The sequence below is a fragment of the Balaenoptera physalus genome, assembly GCF_965194825.1.
Source record: "Balaenoptera physalus genome assembly, chromosome: 14".
NCBI lineage: Eukaryota > Metazoa > Chordata > Mammalia > Artiodactyla > Balaenopteridae > Balaenoptera > Balaenoptera physalus.
Window position 1 is genome coordinate 46650810 of NC_138893.1, and position 13375 is coordinate 46664184.

At 40.8% G+C, this 13375-nt stretch overlaps 1 protein-coding gene across 4 annotated transcripts in view; it reads right to left on the reverse strand.

Moving 5' to 3' along the window:
• Positions 1–13375, reverse strand: part of SORCS3 (sortilin related VPS10 domain containing receptor 3) — a 610389-nt gene that overhangs the window by 49947 nt on the left and 547067 nt on the right. The window lies entirely within an intron of this gene.

Genomic DNA, 13375 nt, shown 5'->3' on the forward strand with positions numbered 1-13375 from the left:
CCACTGACCACACAACTCCAGCCAATTGACACAGTATTCACTGTGGGTGTAAAACCAACTTTTTTTTTTTTTTTTTGCAAAAGTAATATATGTGCTTTACAGGAAGCACTTCAGATATAGAAAGGTATGGTGAAGGAAAAATCTTCCCCAATCATCTACAATCCTCTCCACAGGTAGACCTGCTCCTCGTATTTTCACGTATAGTCTTCTTCTCAAACCAAGCACGACTGTTATAGCTACTATGTCCACAGGCAGGGACTCAGTTTTCTCATCTGTAAAGTAAATTGTACGTGTGTATGTTGGGAGGGGTGGGTGTGGATTAGCTAATCTAAAGTATGACCTCGCCAGTTCAAATATTCTGACTGAATCTAAGTGTGTTTTAGTTGAAATTCTCATTGCTTAATTCATGTGAATACCACCCTCTTTCCCCCTGCCCTGAGAAATCAGTCGTCTCATAAAAGGAAATCATATTTATGTATAGCAAAGAAGCACACTTTCTGCGTGACTTAGATAATCAATACTGACCTTTTCAAAGTCCAGCAGTTGATAGCCCTATAAACATGAATGATCAATCATTTCTAGAAAAATAGAAAAAAAGACTGATCATCCATACTCCACTCAGGTGGCATGTCTTGTAATTACAATGCAAGGCATCTATCAGAGTGATGTAAAGGGGAGACCAATCATGCCGGGAACCAAAACCCACTGAAGTCTTTCAAGGAACCGGATGGCTTCCATTCCAGCAAGAATTAATCATGCTCACAGCCCTGGATTCTCCTCTTCCCAAGTTCAAATATCCTCATAGTGACACCTAAGAGACTAACTCTCCTCAAGGGACATTTCCTTCTGCTATCTGAAAGATGAGGATGCTTTGGGAGGGATGGAGCTAATTAAAATTGTGAAATGGAGAAAGAATTGTTTTGTAGATCACACAACTTAGAATACACCTTAGGAAATGATTTTTAATCTTCTATCATTTGCTCGTTAAATAAAGCTTTTTAGAGCTTTGTCTGAAAAATAAAAAAGATTAAACAGATTTGAGGGAGTGACTGTGGGTCTCTCCTTTAGTAAAACCGTATGATCTTTGCATGAATCTTACCTCAGCCTTGAGTAGTAGGAGCCAAGAGACTAGCATACCCTGGACCGTGTGGCCAGTACTGCGTGGGGTACCTGCCCTGACGTTCTCTCCGTTCTATTGCATTCTTGCTATATTCATTGGTCTCCAAATCCAATACATCCATGCCAGGTCTACACTAAGGTATTTCTACCATTTAGTTATGATTCAGCTCACGGAAAGGTCATGTGTCAGTCAACTTTTAATCTTTAACAAAACAGTTATCTCATAAAAAGTTTCTATTTGTTTTAAGACAGGAGAATAAGGTTAAAAGCTCATCAAGAAAAAACAAACAGTGGGAGAAACCTTGATAAATGTCTTCTTCCCTCTCTATCCAGCCTATCCAAATCCTCCCACATTCGAATGCTACCTCCTCTAGAAAGTCTTCCCTGATTGGAGTAGTCTGAGTAGCAGGATATTAGTGATGCTAAACAGAAAACAAAATACTCTACCTACTCCAAACAGTTTACAGTTATTTTATAGATCACAAAATACATCATGTCAGATGAATCCCATTCCTTTCTATGAAAGGATTACTAGGCACACAGAAGAAGGAAATATGAGGCACATGATTTACCCAGATATCAACAAGGCACCTGATGGTCTGCTGTAGCAGTCTTGAAGAAAAGATGAAAAAACATGAGTCAGGTGCTAGTAAAATTATGTGGCTGAACAGTACGTAATTAAGGCATTAAAATCAACCAGGAGGGAGGGGGTGAGTAGTCAGCTGCAAGGTTACCTGCTGTCTGCTCTTTCTTGTTCATCATTTTTATTAATGACTTGATGACATGAAAATAATGGTCATCATTGGAAGTTGCATTTTCTGATGACACAAAGCTGGAAGAAACAGTCAATATGCTTGACGGCAGAATCAGGACCAAAAAAGGTCTTGACAGACTGAAGAGACAGGCTGAATTTAATAATATATGACATAACAGGGGAAAATATCAGGCCCCTCCCTGGCAACTACATAAGTATTGGATAAAAGAAATGGGGCTTGGTGCAGCTCAGGATACATAATAATAATGATGATGATAATGATGATGATGCAGCTTAAGAATTTTCGTATACAAGGTAATTAATATAAGTAAACACTTCAGAGAGACCAGAAATACTTAAGGTAATCTTAGAATGCATTAATGAATGCAGAATTTTGTATATTCTCTAGAACAAAAGAGGCAATATCCTGGTCTGCTTTACATTAACTACATAACAAAGGAGAATTGTACTTAGTGTTGGATGTCACCATTCAAGAAGGATATACGTGAGTAGTACATGTAGGGGCTTTGGTGGTGGTAGTGGAGTTTGAATCTCCTGAAATTTGAAATAAAAATATGCATTTACTGGCCTGTGTGTATTTATCTATGGAGACATTACATATCTTTTTATCAGATTTTCAAAAGGGTTCACAGTTCCCAAAGTTTAAGGACCACTGAAAAAGAGAGGGATTCAGATGATGTACTGGATGTAATAGTGGCTCCCCGAAGAGACATGACCATGTTCTATTCCCTGTAACCTGTGAATGGGACCTTATTTGGAAAAAGGTCTTTGCAGTTGTGAGTTAAGGATCTGAAGATAAAATCATCCTGGCCCTAAGTCCAATGAAAAGTATCCTTATAAGAGATACAAAGAAGAGAGACATACAGAGAGGAGAAGGCTATGTGAAGACAGAGGCAAAGACGAGTTATGCAGATACAAGCCAAGGAACACCTGGAGCCATCAGAAGATGGAACAAGCATGGAACGAATTCTCCTTTAGTGCACTAGAGGGAGCGCGGTCCTGCTGCCACCTTGACCTTGGACTCTGACCTCTAGAACTATGAGAGCATAAATTTCTGTTTTTTCAGCCACCCAGTTTGTGGTAATTTGTTACAGGAGGCACAAGAAATAATACAAATGGTGATATGATTTGAGACCACTGTTCATCTACCAATCCAAGGAGTGGTATAAAAACTATGGCTGGTTAACCTGGGGACGACTTAGGAAGGGGCAGTGGAGGGAAGAACAATAAATAAATGGGCACTTTAGGGAGATCTCTTGAGTATTAAAAAATAACAAAAAATAAAAGTGTTAAAGTTTACAAAATGTGAGAGATCTTTCTAATAGACAAAGTTGCCCACACAGGAAAGGAATGGCTCAGGAGTTAGTAAGCAGAGAACTTCAAGCTCAGGCTTAACCATTTCCCAGGGCTGATGTTGAGGAGGATGCTGGCATCATCCAAGTACGTGTGGCCTAAGTGACCCTGAGCCTCTAAGGATGTCCATGTTGTTGGCCTTCCCGGCTTTTAGGGATATCTGTTTCTGATCTGAGGGCTCATTTCAGAACTGAACATAAAATAGAGGCTCATTCAGAACTTGTGGACTAACTTAGAGTCTTCTCTTCTACAGTTCCCGCAGGTGCATTCCTTTCACCAGTATTTCTTTGGCTTCTAACCCAAATTTCCTTACACCATGTTTTCCAGGTCCTTCCCCAAACTGTAAATTGATACACTGATATTTCCACTCAGGGGTTGGCTAGTATGCTCTCCCACGGGGTCATTTTCCTGTGCCAGATGCAAATTTTTAAACATTTAATGTTAGGATTATGAGCTTTGTTCATTTTCTCACTGGATCCCAACTAAAATTAGTAGGGTAAAACCCCTTAGTAACTTTCAGACATTGATGTACTCCCGTCTCTCCATCCACTATCAGCTCATGGTGGGCCCCCTCCTTTGGGGCATAAGTGACTCTGATGCAGGGTCTCTCTTTTGCAAAGATCTGGCTTCCCTAATTCTGTTCACTACTGGATTCATTCACTGCTCTTCTGATTGGAGCTCATGGAAGATGAAGAAATGACAGAAACACAGCAAACTAAGTCAGAGATAAAATAAGGACTAACTTAATTTCAAGCATTTCTCATCCCCTTTCATAACTACTCTTAGAACAGATGTTAAAATTCACAACAGGATCTGCAGAAGTGAGAACCCGGCAGAGAAGTTAGAAGGATTAGAAACCACGTCCATCACTTTGAGGTGATAAACACTGACTAGATGAACTTGGTCCTGGATTGGAGAAACAGAAAACCTAGACTGCTTCTAAATAATAATATAAGAAATCAACTTCCCAGATAAAAGCCTCTCATCTCCTGGAAATGTTCCTCTAAGCTTATCACCAGTAAAGCAGGGGCAGCATATTCGTCCCACTGTGGTAACTTTTTGGGAAACAAAGTGATTCATAAACGAATTGAATACAAAAACTCAAGAGATGGCTAGGGTGGAGGAACCAAAGATGTGGAACATCTCCAAAAGGATAATGTAATTCCCAAAACAGGTACTACTTCTTTTAGAAAGTCTTCTGTGACTGTTCCAATAATACTGAGCTCTCGTTCCTCAGAAACTCAAATGGTCCCGTTATCTCTAGACTAGAGGATCTCCACTGTCCGCATCAGAATCAACTAGAGAGCTTGTTAAATATAGATTGTCCCACACCCAGACTTTCTAATTAGTAGTGATGGGTGCCTGATTATTGCATATCTAATAACTCCCCAGGTGATGCTGATGTTGTTGTCTCCAGGACCACCTGTTAAGAAACACTGTTCTAGACCGCTTATCCAGAATTTAATTTTCTTGTATTTTTGGTCAAATTTGTAGCAACCAATTAGAAAGCTTTGTAAGGCTGGGAATGTTCTTATACTTCTTTGGACCACATAAAGCCTTTCAACAATAGTTGCTTGACAAAGAATGGCTGATTACTGGGTACCAAGGGAACAAGGCAATTCGAGAGGGTGGCTTCATTTTCAAGTCTTTGGCAAAAAAGCTAATTTCTAGCGTGTTCAAATTCACTGTCATCCACAGTCCCACTTCCTTGAAATTACCAAGATAAACTATTTTGACCTCCTTCTTCAGAAATGTATCCCCAGTCCCCCTTCTTAACTCAAAGCGTATTTTCATCAACATAATCAAAACCCCAAGATAATGTATGTGAAAATCTTGAAAACTCCCAATTGACAATAAATATTCATTACCATCGCCATCATTCTCATTGCTGGGACCCCCACAGACTCATACCCAAGGCCCTGCTCATCAAGAGGTTTCAATAGGGTTGGCTCAAAATTCCTTTTGCAAGGTAAATACTAACCTAAAATGCAGGGGCTTTGTCTTTTGTGTGTGTGTGTGTGTGTGTGTGGCATCTTCTATAGAGCCTTGCAGAAAGTAGATACCTCATACATAAATACAGATGACTGTCTGGAAACAGGTAGCCTACCCTTTAGTTCCCCTGAAGAAGTTACTCCCCACCACAGAACAAAATAAATGAATTCTCAGAGCCATTTTTCACAATATGGATTTTCAGGAAAAATCTATTACAATTTATTACTTCTGTTTTTCTTTTTCTTTTTACCTTGTCACCTGGATTTTTTTTTCATGAGAGTTTTTGGCTCCACTCAAGATTCGCCTTCGTCTTGGGCTTTACAAACCTAAGACCATCTCTCTCTTTCTATTAAACTCCTCTGTTGCTATCTGTCTGCACTGCTAATGTGACTCTGGTCACAAAGTGTCCTCTTGTGTGGTTGTTTAACTTTGGACATACAGGTGGTCTGGGCATGGTGGCAAAAGTAGTAGGCAAGAAAATAGCAGACTTGTCTTTTCCTAGTCCTTGTCAGCCACTAAATTAGCTAGGTGACCTTGAGCAAATCACTTCATCTCTCAAGCTTTCAGCTTCCTCACAGAAGATCATTTTTAATCAGTGACACGTATACTGAAAGGATGGGATGCAAAAATAGTCTAGGTGGAACATGGCTCCTTAAAGACGATTTCCAAGAGTTTATGTTCTTTCAGTCCCTATGTCTACCTCCAGGTAGATAAGCTATCTGTCTCCTGATGACCCCATACACAAAGGATTTATCAATTAGCGTCATTCAGCTTTGTCTCCACTGGCACTTCTTTCATATAACAGATGCTCAATAAATAGTTCTGGGTTGATTAATGGGTAGAATTAATCTATCAAAACCATCCACTTCTTCCAAAACTGGGGTAATGGCTTTATCTACCCTTATTTCTGGGCCAAAGATCATGGTTGAGTTGTGTGCCCTTTGAGGTTTAGGAGGACTAAAACAATCTCAGGAAAAATAGCAGCAGTTTCTCTACCCCTTGTTATCACGGTCTGTGCTAGGATTTCCACAAACAACCGTGATTTGTTGGGACCCTAAATAACACACCTTCTCTAATCCACCATCCAGACCTGAGGAAACCTTGTGGGGAGGGAAGTGATTAATTGGAGGGATGGAGGTGGTTTACAAAAATAAAAGACTTCATTAGAATTCCATCCACACAGAGGGATAGCTACTCATTAATTAAATGATTTCAAAGGGGATATTGGTATATAATTGCTATAATTTAGGTGGAAACAATGCCACACTAAATGTAATTAGAGGAGCAGGCTATGTAAAGATGTTTTCGTCTTTACAGGAGAGCAACTCTGGGTTACCTGATTCTCCCCTGCATAGTAACCTGGTTCTTTTTTTGACCTCCAAATACACCAACTTTTATATACAGTTATAAAAGCTGTAAGAAGTTTCAAGGAGACAGTGGTTGACCACAACCTTTCCGAGAGGAAAATAACAAGAATTCATCACTAGGAAACCACTGGAAATATGCAAAAGATATAATCAACAGTGCGTGGGGAGTTAGATTAGCAGGATGTCACTGCAGACTGACCTTTGAGGGAACATCTGGTGGAACTCCACTAGGATAATACTGTGTTGTCATCAAGCTGCCCCAGGCCCTCCCCCTTCCCTTATCCTCCTCAGTCACTCCAGCACCAGCACCCTGAGCTCCTGTAACCCCCACCTCTCCCATCTCTGTCTGCCTGAAGAAAACCTTAAGAAAGAGAACAAGGCCAAAGCTGACTCTGCCAGTTTCTTCCTGACTTTCCTCTTTCTGTTACTGCCTCAACTGAATTCTCAGACATCAGGCTAGAAACCTCTGCATTAGCAGAGGCTCAGCCCTCAGTATGTCTTCTCTCTTAACCTCTAGCCTGACACTCAATCCTTTTCTTACACTTCTACAAAATCTCTCACATTCACCAACTCCACTTGTACCCCACTCCTATGCCCTGATACTAATAATGGCCACCACTGATGGTTACCATTGACAGCATGCTTGTCAGGTGCCAGAGACTCTGCTGAATGTTCCCTGGCTATTATTACCCCGAATCCTCCACACAAGGCCTGAGAATCTTAGGTATAGCCTTTTCAGATGAGGAAACTGAGGCCCTAGGGCCGTGTTCAAGGTCAAGATTGAGCTAGGCTTCAAGTTGACATTCATGTGAGGCCAAAGCTCTTACTGGCTGCTCTTCCTCCGTCTGAGGACTGTATTCCAGGCTCTCAGTACCTCTTGCCCCCTCACTCGTTTACACCCTACATCCATCTTCATGAAACCTATCCTCCACCTGTTTCCAGACAGTTGTCTTAAAACATTATTCCAATGACACCACATCCACACTCAGAAATTACGGCTATAGAATAGGGACCACGTTCCTAGAACTAGCATTCCATCTCATCCCATTCCATCATATTCCTTTCCAAACTTTTCTTCCTTCTCCCCTATCTGTTCCTGCCAAACTGGTCTATTTCCCTTTCTACATATGCTTAGTCTACATAGATAGTTGTGTTTGTGTGCACACACACATGTGCTGATGATAATAGCTGTGGAACATTTAGCAGAGTCCCTAGCATACACACACACACACACACACACACACACCCCACACACATACTCCTGATTTCACACCTTATTTTTGCCATGTTTTTCACTAGAAACATCCTCCTTCAGTCTCTCCTGTCCTAAAACCTACCCAAGCCCTGACTTAAATGCCATCTCCTCTTAGAAGTGTTCCTGAGGTATTCAAAGTCCAAGTGATCTCTCTTCTAGACTTCCTGTGTGAGCACATGGTAATCTTCTCCCACGGAGCAGAGGCCTTCCTCAGTTTCCCTAACCCTTTGTCTCAGTAACACCATATCCTCCCTGTCTTCCTCTTACTTCTCCAAGTGTACTTCTCCCCCCACTCCTCCTCTTCACATCTCTGTTGGTAACTTAAGCCTTCTTCTTATCTGTCCCTACACTTGACATTGGTTCTTCATATGTGGCTCAAGAGGTCCCCTAATGTCCTTCTATGACATTCAGCTCTTCAACTTTAATTTCTATGCAGAAAACTCCCAAGGTACCTACTCTTGTTCCTAACCTCTTACAAGATTTAGTCACGAATATCATGCTAAGAACTTTGAATTTGATACAAGAGCCTCCCTATCTACCTTTGCAGCATTATCTCCTGCTACTTCACAGTGTTACTTGTGCTCAGACAGAATTCCCTTTTGTTCCACTAAAAGAAGCATGATTTCCTAGCGCTTGCTTTTCCTCTGCCAGGGATGCCTGTCCCAACATCTGATCTTGTCCAACTCCTACCCATTCTGCAAGTCTGAAGTCAAATAATATGCAGTAATTCTTGGAAGGGGGGAAAGGAGAAGGAAATCTTTTCAAATCTAAGTATTTTGTAGTGACCATTTTGATTTCTCTTTTAAAAAACAAAACTAAGCAGATGAGGTGGGGTTTTTTAAATTTATTTTTCTTGTCATTTTAAAATTTTGATTGAACAGAGAGAATATAATCTCAATGGTATCAGCTCTTTGGAATTAGTCCAGCCTTTGTATGTGGCCCAGTATGTAGTCAATTTAAAAAATACATTAAAGGTTTTTTTTTAAAAAACATATTCTCTATTTGTTGTGTGGAGGGTTGCATATAGTTCTCTTAAATCAAGCTTGCAATAATGTCATTCATATCCAAAACCACACTAACTTTTGGACTGCTTGGTCTGTTGGTTTCTATGTGAAGTTTATTAAACTATTCCCCTACAATATTTCAAATCTTCCAATTCTCCTTGAGTTTTTGTAGGTTTTTGTATTATGCAATCATTGCACTATGCAGGTTTTGAGATTTTTCTATCTTCTTGATGGATTATTCTTCTGGGTTTTAATTTAAATGCTAACTTTTCTATTATGCGCTCTGTGATCTTTCTTCCTTCTCCACTCCTTTCCTTCTTCGGAAGAAAAAATGATCTCTTTCCTCTGAATTTTTGTAGCATTTTTTTCCTATGTCTTGAGTGTCACCCTTAGCACAGTGAAAGGTTATACAGTGAACAGTTCTTGGAGCCAGGAGTCCAATTTAGGCAGCTGCTGCTAATGTTATAACAGTTATCAGCACCGCTTTCAACAAGGCTCTCATATCCCTTTTTAAGCATTTTGTGACTCATTAGCAATCACTTGACTGCACAGTTTGGCACAGAGGTATGGGCACGGGTGGGGGGATCTCTTAGGCTGCTTGCATGAAAGGCAGAAAACACCATGAAATATATAAAACTGAAAGCACAGCTGGAGGAAGTAAGAAAAGAGAAATAGGCAGAGATGATGTTACCTAGAGAGCTCCAATTATGGCTCAATTTGTCTCAAGGTCTAAAGCACTTACTATGTGGAGAATTATGTACTTGAACCTGAACTATGGCAATCTTCATTGGTTTGGCCTCTAGTTGGGAGTTCCTGGGCATGGAAAAGAGCAAACAGAACTATAAAGTCTTAGTACTCAAGACTAAGGGTCCTTAGGGATAAACCTTTGGCCCAACCCCTTCACCTGCTAGCTGGGGAAATCAAGCCCCAGGTAAAGTAGTGGTCTGCTCAAGAACACAAAGGACTAGAACCCAAGGCACCTGAATCCCAATTTTTTCAACAACACTGACTGCTTTTCATGGGGATACCTTTGCGGCTTGCAGGTTGAGTCATGGTGCGCCATATGTGACAATAGTACCATGAGTAATTGCTGGAAGAACATGATCACATCCAGGGTTACGGTTAACCAGGAAAGGCTTCAGACAAGACCCACTTTCCACATTTTGCTGGTTTTTCCTTAAGGCTCCTGTGTCTAAAGAGAGCTCTGGGTTTTCCAAGCTCTAGCCTGCAACTCTGGAACTATAAATGTGTGCTACTAGGTTCTTCTAAGAGAGGATTTTCTTTGATGTGCTAAGATCTGTCATTCCTCTGCACAGTCTAATGGGCCGAATGAGTCATCAGAATGACACAGACAATGATGTATTCTGGGTTCTAGGGAAATGAGCTGCCCTCCAGAGACAGCTTAGCTACTCTCATCAAGCCCTTAAGGTGGGTAAAGGTCAGAGATACTAGGGTGACGGAATCTAAATTGGACTTCATGGATGGCCAGTAGGATGGAGGGCAGGCATAGACCTTCAGTTCACAAATGAGGGGGATATCCCTCTGGGTACCAGGGAAGAGGGAGTCTCCCATTGGTCCAGGTGTTGCCTCCACATTGACATGTAGATAAACGTGCCCCAAATCAAAGGCTCTGCAATGACCCAGACTGGCTACTTGCAATTTCCCCTATTGACACATTGGATTTATTTCTCTTTCTTCTAAGTAAACAATTAAACCAGCTATGGATTCTGGTGAGTCACACACCATCTTCTCTGCCACCTCCGTCCAGGACTCAGTATTAGCCATTGCTAGGAAACCGCAAATCCCAACTCAATCATTTTACTCCGCCTCAACTCCTTTCACTGGCTGGATGTCATTAATTTAAGAACAAATTATTAGAAACCTGGAAAACAGTTCTGAAATACCTGCAGATTTATGATGAAGTCATTTCACAAAAGGTCACAGGCAACCCTGATATAATTAAATCTTTCATTAATTTTTAAAATACGCAATAACTTACAAATGCAGCATAAATTAACCAGATGACCTTGAAAAGATTATTTAGAGCACTGCTTCATCAGAAGCCACTATCTAGCAATTTCCTGAATTTTTATTTTATGAGTGGGATTTGTCTTTTTCCATTCTTGTCTTTGATTGGGTTCTAGTAGCCTGCTTATTTGAAATGATTTAGTATTAATTTATTCAGAGCATTAGTCAGCACTGTGGAGTGATGGTGGGTAGTTATGACTCTCCCTTCCTCTAGGTCATGACTTCAAAAGTAGAGTAAGTGTGACTAACACAATCATCTACACATACCTAAATGCAGCCTCTACTCTTTTATCTGGAAGCTGCTTTTTATTTCATGAGTAAATTTTGATAAATGATTTCCCTCTTCTCATTATAAAAAGAATGCATTCTCATAAAAAAACTGAAAACTTTAAATATCTATAGCTGAGAAAATAAAAACCCCACTGGAGGTAATCACTTTTAATATTTTGTGATATTCCCTTCCATTCACTGACAGTGTTCTTCTTTCTCAGACTAAGAGATAAGCAGTAATCAGAATCCACAGCCAGAGTTTAAATTTTTGAAAGTTAGAGGTAACCCTGAAATCTTTCTCGCCCTGTCTCTCTCTCTCTCACAAACACACACACACACACACATACACCACCACCACCACCACCATTAAAACTCAATTGGATTATGGAAAAATATTCCATAAATATTAGGGCTGAAATAAACCTCATACAAAACTGACCTTTCTTCTGTAGGGTACAGAAGAGGCTGTAGAACACAGCAACTTCCCATCAGCAGAGACCTTGGCTATCCTGTTTATGTCTTAGCCCAGCTCCTGGAGCTCTTAGAACAGTGCCTAACTTGTAGTGGGCACTCAATACACATTGTTGAATAAAGAAATGATCAATGTTCTTGCAATAGCAACTTGACACATGTGGACTCCTGAGTCCTCCTTTAAGTGTTCCTACGGAGTTCAGCTCTCGGAAAGGCCTAGGCTCCCTCACGCCTCCTTTGCCTCCATAGGCCCTTCCTCTCTGCATCCAAGGAGGAAGTGGCTGAGGAGCGATTTCATATCAAAGCAGAAAGAGCAGCGTCCTGGAAAGGCCAGGCTTTGAGGCCAGCAGTTGCTGGTCTCCAGAAATTCAGGCCACATCCTTGGCTTTCGGTGTGCATCTATGCCACCTGACTGTTTTCCCATCAGGGTGTAGAAGGGATTAGTAGTAAAGGAGGTCAGCGGCTGCAGGGGAATTGCATTGAGTGAAAGTGAGACATGAACTAGACCTTAATAGAAATAGGCAGGGAATCAACAGCCAGGAATCCTGCACGCAGAGCCTGTGTTAGTTACACGATATGATGTTGGGTGAGATGGTGAAAAGAGGCAGGGATTAAAAGGTTTGAAAATAAGTACCAGGAGAGAAGAAGGCAAGATTGAGAAAGAGACTAAAAGGCATTGGACCTGAAGAGGCAAAAGAAAGAAAGCTTATTTTTAAATGCACTGAAAGAAATCATTCAATGTCCAAACAACTTTGACTCTTTTCTCAAAATTTAATAAGCTCCTTCAACGGGTTTGAAAGTTTAAAGTCCACAACAATGGCAGTGTGGTCTGTGAACCTGTGAAAGATGAGGCAGGAGTTGGGTGATGAAGGAGAACCTAAGAGATGGAAACAAGAGGGAGAAGATGGATGCTCAAGATGGGGTTTGAGAGAGGAGGAAATATCTGGGAGTCAAAAGAGCTGTAAGAGCGCAGGGGAAGGAGAGGCGCCTAGTTTTCTTCTGTCGTCATATTTCTCAGTCTCCTACTTTGGGTCAAATCCTGAACCAAGAGATAAAAAGAATCAGGAGAAAGATAAAGTTCAGCCCCTTCTTTTAAATAGTTTTCAGTTCAGGCCAATAGTATTATTCACTCTCGATGTATCTGCTGAGCCCCAATTATGCACAGGCCTCCATGTTCAGGGCGGCGGAGGATGACAAATAAGACAGTTGCCAACCTCATGAATGTTTCAGACTAAAAAAGACCTCAACTGCAGAGATGACCAATATGTAAAACAGTTAGGACACAGTGCAAAAATAAAGGTGACAATGCCATTTCACCATGACCCAGCAATTCCATTTTTAGGTATGCAGCTCTGAGAACTTCTGTGTATGCATTTGGAGGCATATACAAAGATAGGACAATACTGTTTGTAATAGTGCAAAACTGGAAACAGCCTAAATGTCCATCGACAGGAGAATGGAGAAATAAATTGTGCATATTCATGTCACGACATAATGCCACAGCATTATGTGTCTGGATCAGATGGATGTGTCCCAAGACAGATAATACTGAGTGACAGCAGCATGTAGAGGAATGACAGCATTTAGATAATTACACATTTAAAAACACACAAAGCAATACCACCTATATTTCTATGGATAATTAAATATGTATTAAAAGTATCGACAGACATACTAGAAGGATATACATCAAATTCACATCAGTGGTTGATCTGTGTAGGGAGTGAGGGGAAAGGTTCTG